We start from the raw sequence: 5,856 nt of genomic DNA on the forward strand, positions 1-5,856 counted from the left end.
GCATCTCTATGTGGCTCCTCAAGGTTGCAAATGTCAGTCTAGCTCCCACAAACACTCTGACTGACTGTGCCCTCCCCGCTGTGGCTTCTTCACAGCAGAGATGGACAGACCCTTGCTGCTCAAGCTGCCTCTCTGGGGTATCTGCTACCTGTGATGTAATGATGGCCTGCATGTCTCACCAGTGCTGATGCTGGCTCAGCGGATACTCCAGCTGTTGATGCTCCTAGTGGGAGCTTCTGAAGCTGCTGCTTATTCTGGGACTGCAAAGTCCACAGTGGATACTCAGTTCTGGATGCTGCTTTCTGCATCCTAGGTTCCATGATCAACAAAATATATTCTCTCCTGTTACTGGTTTTTTTTTAATTAAATAATTTAAAATATGCTTTCGATCATGCAATGAACTCCCCAGAGACCAAGGGAAATCTGATGGTTATTTGATCCCATTTTGTCCAGATCAAGGCTTCTTGGCCTTGGCCATGGTCATTTGCAGAGGAGAATCTGCTGTTGTGGGCTATTCTGTACATAGTAGATGTGCCCCAGATTCTACCCTCCCGATACCAGAAGCAACATCGGTGTCAGCAGACATAGTCCAGGCCAGGGGCAGAAGCATGGCTGTGTCTATCAGGAAGTATCCCCACACAGTCCCCACTGTTCAGGGACAACACAGTGCTGAGGCAGTCAGGGCAGAAATGTCATGCCAATCCTGGAGGTGTCTGGCCACCAGAGGCCTTGGTGGACCCAAGAGCCTGGTCTGGACAGGGACAGTGGCCTGTGCTCAGGATGAACACTGCCTCAGCGTCTGCAGTGTGATGTGTGTGAGCTCACAACACAGATGAGTCTTGAAGCAAACACTTATGTGAGAATGTAGTGTCACAGCTTCTTCAGAGGGGTGGGATGGAGGAATGTTGGAGTCGCACAAGGATGAGGACATGAACTCAACTGTTTTAGTAGAGCAAAATATTTTTATTTAATTTACAGTTCACAAGTGAAAATCGCACATTTTTACACATACAATTTCATTTGGTTAAATTTGCACTCATCTAGAGAACTTTCCCACAACAAGCACCTGAAACCATGCAGGAAGTAGGAAATGCAAATACTAAAACCTATTTATAAACCAAATGACAGCTGAGACCCTGCCTCAGCTAGTCAATTTATAGAGATGTCTCTAAATACATAAAAAAAGCTTCACTTTCTAGGTCCAACAGCAGCTTTTGTTACAAAACCAAAACCATAACTTTCTCATTTTATCTAAACTGACTCAACTGTGTCCTCTTCTGTTTTTATGTCAGTGGGGGTTGCTACACTTTCTTCTGCACAGGCTGGTGGGGGATCTGTTTGCTCTTCCTTAACTTGGGGACTTTCATGGGGTTCTTGCAAATCGTTTTTGACAGTGTTCAACATAATGTTCCCAGGGTTTTCAACTGGCGTCTTGATGGCAGATGGTGTACAAGCAAAAGAAGATGTGTTTTGGTCACCTGCATAACACGATGGATGGTAAATCTTTCCGTCTACTCCAATAGCATTTTTTAAGTGCCATTCTTCCTCCTCTCCATCCCAGTACTGTTCAAATTGTTCTTGACAGACTTCACAACTCTCAAGTGCTCCAGCTGGTCCAGCAGGGACACTGTGGAACTCCTTTTCTTTAGCAGCCTCCTGAGATTTGAGGACAACCTCTTGATGAACCTTTTCGAAACACCGGCGTTCTGCACCTTCTTCCAGATCAGCTATTTCTTCAAATTCTATCCAGGCTGTTAAACTGCAGTACCAACGTCTATGAGTGACCTTTCTGCTCACATCTTTCTCACTTCTATTTTGCCGATAATGCCAGTCCAAGTGATCTGCATAAACATCTCTCTGGGATGTGGGAAACCTCATTCCACAATAAGAACACTGAATCCCAGCGTACAGCCGGTTTATGACACTGTCATAACGTTGTTTCAATTCTTCAGTTGTAAAATGAGTGAGATCTGGAACATCTTGATCTTCATTCTGATCCTTCCCCTCTTCAGGGGGATGCTGAGCATCAGCCTCCTTTTCCTGGGTTGCAGTTGAATCAGGCTGTGACAATTTGAGAATTCCTGCTTTTACCAGTTTTGAAAACAATTCATTTACATCCACCTCACTGAGATGATGATCAGGATATGCTTCAGGAAGACCTCCTGAAGGATTTGGAATGAAAGCTCCAGCATTCTGTGGATGAACTGGTAAAAACTGTTGTCCTTGGCCAAATGCTACTGGCTGAGCAACACCAGTCACAACCTTTTGAGATGGCTGAATATCTCCTCCTGACATCGGACTAGGTAAATTGCCCAAGTTTCCCAACGGAGAACTCTGAAGATTCTTTTCATCAAAAGAGTGTCCTGAAGCTCTGGTAAGGGCATTTGGGAAATTCTGGTTTCCAGGGCCATGAGGTCCATTACAATTTGGTCCTTGAGGTGTATCAAATATCTGTTCATGCCTTTGGAATTGTAGTCCTTCAGACGGAACATTCAAAGCATTGCCAGGTGGGTCATTATATGGGCCAGTCTGATTGAAAGATTCAAGCCTTTGTGAAGGATGGATGTCATATTGGGGACCTTGCAGACCGAGAGGAATATCAGATCTTGATGCTTGCTCCTGTTGTGGCCCATGAAATCTTGGAGGTACACTACCAAATCTCGGTTGAACCTGCTGTCCAGGTGGCCCAGCAAATCTCTGTGCACCTGGCTGAAGAGTTCTTTCCAATCTAGGACCTGGCTGGCCTTGTGTTCCATCCAATCTTGGCAAAAGTGATGGCTGACCTGGCTGTCCATCAAACCTTAGAGAGTGACAACCTTCAAATCGGGGACCACCTTGACCCAGAGGTGATGCAATTCTCAGGCCACCTCCTGGTTCAGGACCCTCAAACCTCATTCCACCTCCCTTTTGTACTAAAGGTCCTTCAAACCTGATCCCAACACCTGGTTGGCCATGTGGTCCCTCAGAAATAAGGTTCCCACCTAGTTGATTATATCCTTCCAATCTCAGACCAGCTACGGACTGACACTGGGGACCCTGAAACCTCATTCCAGCAGCTTGCTGTAGCAAAGGGCCCTCAAATCTGATAGCACCACCTGGCTCACCATGAGGCCCATCAAACCTAATTGTTGCCCCTGATGGACCATGATCCCCCTCAAATCTGAGACTACCCACGCTCTGTCCATGAGGGCACTCAGACCTCAGACCACCCCCAGGCTTACTCCCTGGTCCTTCAAATCTCCTAACACCTGTAGATCCCTGAAAAGTCACACGAGTTGAACCTTCAAATCGAATACTGCCTCCTCGTCCTCGTCCTCGTCCTGGTCGACCACGTCCTCCTCGACGGTGTCCTCCTCGTCCTCCTTGACCAATTGTCCCTCCACACCACAGAGGTGTTCCTACTGGTCCTGGAGGAACTTGAAATCTCAAAGGGCCCCCACCTCCAAACTGACCTTTTGGTCCTTGGATTGGCATAATGCCTCCTCCTCCCATTGGTCCTGGTGACCCATCAAACCGAAAAGAACCTGCTCTAGGAGGTCCATTCATTCTAGGGCTTAATTTATTAGGTCCTTCACAAATTATCTTGGCTGGGCCATCTCTCTTCACAGATGGCTTACCAGGCCCATCAAATAATGGTCGGTCTGCAGCTAAAGCTGGAAGCCGCTCATTTGTTTGGAGGCCAACAAATCTTGATGCTGGGCCATCTACAAACGCTTTATCTGAATCTTCATATCTAGGTCGCTTAAGTGGAAATCCATCATTGAAGGGAGATGTCTGCTCCTCTCCTCCACCATCTTGATCCTCAAAAAGCTGTCGAAATTGATGCACAACACCAAGGAACTCATCCTGTGTAATTTCACCGGAAGCTAAACGTTCACCCGTCTTTTGAAGGAATTCTCTTTGGCTTGCAAGAGTTAAGTCTTTAGGAATCTCAAGATTGGCATCTACCCTTGCTCCATGGGGCTGCTTTGGGCTTCCAGGTGACAAGATTCCTTTTGTGCTTGACCAGCTCTCCTTATGCCTTAGATGAGGTGCTTTACTCTGGTCATCACACTGTTGGAAGCTTTGACTTTCTTGCCAACCAGATTTCCATCTTTCTGCAGACTTAGAGCTTTGCCAATTCTCTATATTCTCTTTTGGCTCAGCATCTGACCTCATAGAATGTTTACTTGCAGTTTCCTGAGGCCGACCTTCATGCATCTTTTTCAGCAGTCTGGGATCTCGAACATCCTGCTTAGCACTTTTCTTAACATTTCTTTCTTCCCTATGTGACTGTGTAAGTCCTGACTGATGCATCTTTCCAGCTGTGGGGGCCAAAGTTGGAAACATACATTTCTGCCTTTCTTTGGGTGACCATTTATCTCTTCCCTTTGGGGAACGTATAGTTGGTGACCAAGACTTAGGTGACCTCGATCTTGATCTCTTTCGAGTGTTTGATCTCCCTGGTTTTGTCCCCTGGTTTTCCAATTCTTCTGGAACCATGTCCTGTTTTTGCACAATGCCATTTATGATTTGACTTCCACCTCCAATCAGCCTGTGTTCAGATGATTTCATGTGCTCATCTTTATCCTTTTTCTCTGCAGTTCTTCTCTTTTCTTTGACATCTTCATCTTTGCCCTCAGCTCTATCCTGAAGATACATTTTTATAATTGGATCTCTCTTGTTCATATCGCACAACCTCATCCATTCTGATTCTTGACTTTTCAAGTCTTTGGGGTGGGATAATTTGTTTTTCAAAGGTGATTTAGATTCAGATTTAGAATCTAACTGCTCAAGTTCTTGCTTGGTTATTCTTTCACTTGATTCACTTGTTTCTTGCTTGGCCGAATTGAGTTTTTCAGAGGGGACAGTTTGACCTGTTTTAACATCAGCCTTGTTGAATGTGTTCATTACAAATTCCTTCCTATGACTCTGCTCTTTGCCATGGGAAAAATGTTGGCTCCTCCTGTTAAGACGGGGATCCCGGGTAGTTCCTTTCAGTTCTCCAATTTGTAAGGATGGACCTGGACGGCTTTTGTCAGGTTTTACAGGAACCTGATGGGGAGTGTTAAAGGCCATGGTGGGAATCTGTGGAACAGGTAATTTAGATGGTGCTGATCCAGCACCCAAGTTGGCTGTCTCCTGCTGAATGCTAAGAGATACTGCCAGTTGTGCCTTAGCTTCTTCTAACTCAAGCTCCAGCTTTTTTTGCTAAAGTTTTGACAACTGCTTTTGTTCTGCAAGTAATTGTTTGTAGACGAATTTCTAAAGAGTCTTATTAAATAAGAAACACAGAGCCAAATACAGGGGTAATAGCCGAAGAGATGAGAGAAATAACAAAAAGCCACCAGGGGCCTTACCTTACCAGCCCGCTGTAGCTTTCACAGAGAGAGCTTCTTCCTGTCTAACCTCTGCTTTTATAGGCTTCCTGTTCTGTTCTGCCTTCTCATTGGCTCTAAGCCCAGCCACATCACTTCCTCTTCACTGCCTATCTATACAGACCTCCAGGTCTCTATGGTTGCTACTAGAAATACAGGGTGTGTCACAGAGACCACTCCTGTCCCATGATCGGATTAAGGGATTAAGGGTGTGTGCTACCAACACCTGACTGCTGTTTATGGCTTTCTTTGTGACCTCTGATCTCCAGGCAAACTTCAGTGATTAACATACACATAAAATATCACATTTCAGCACCAATAAAACATCACCACAACTGTTGTCTTATGAGTTGTTTTTCAGGAAGATTCTTTTGTATGTCAGGTACAATCAGAGGAGTGGAGATACTGGGGCAGCTGACCACTGTGCCAGGTGCTGAAGGCTCCTCAGGTTGTTTATTTAAAAATGTGGGCTTTATGTGGCTGCTACATGTCTTCCCAT

The sequence above is a fragment of the Peromyscus maniculatus genome, chromosome 1, assembly GCF_049852395.1.
Source record: "Peromyscus maniculatus bairdii isolate BWxNUB_F1_BW_parent chromosome 1, HU_Pman_BW_mat_3.1, whole genome shotgun sequence".
Classification (NCBI taxonomy): Eukaryota; Metazoa; Chordata; class Mammalia; order Rodentia; family Cricetidae; genus Peromyscus; species Peromyscus maniculatus.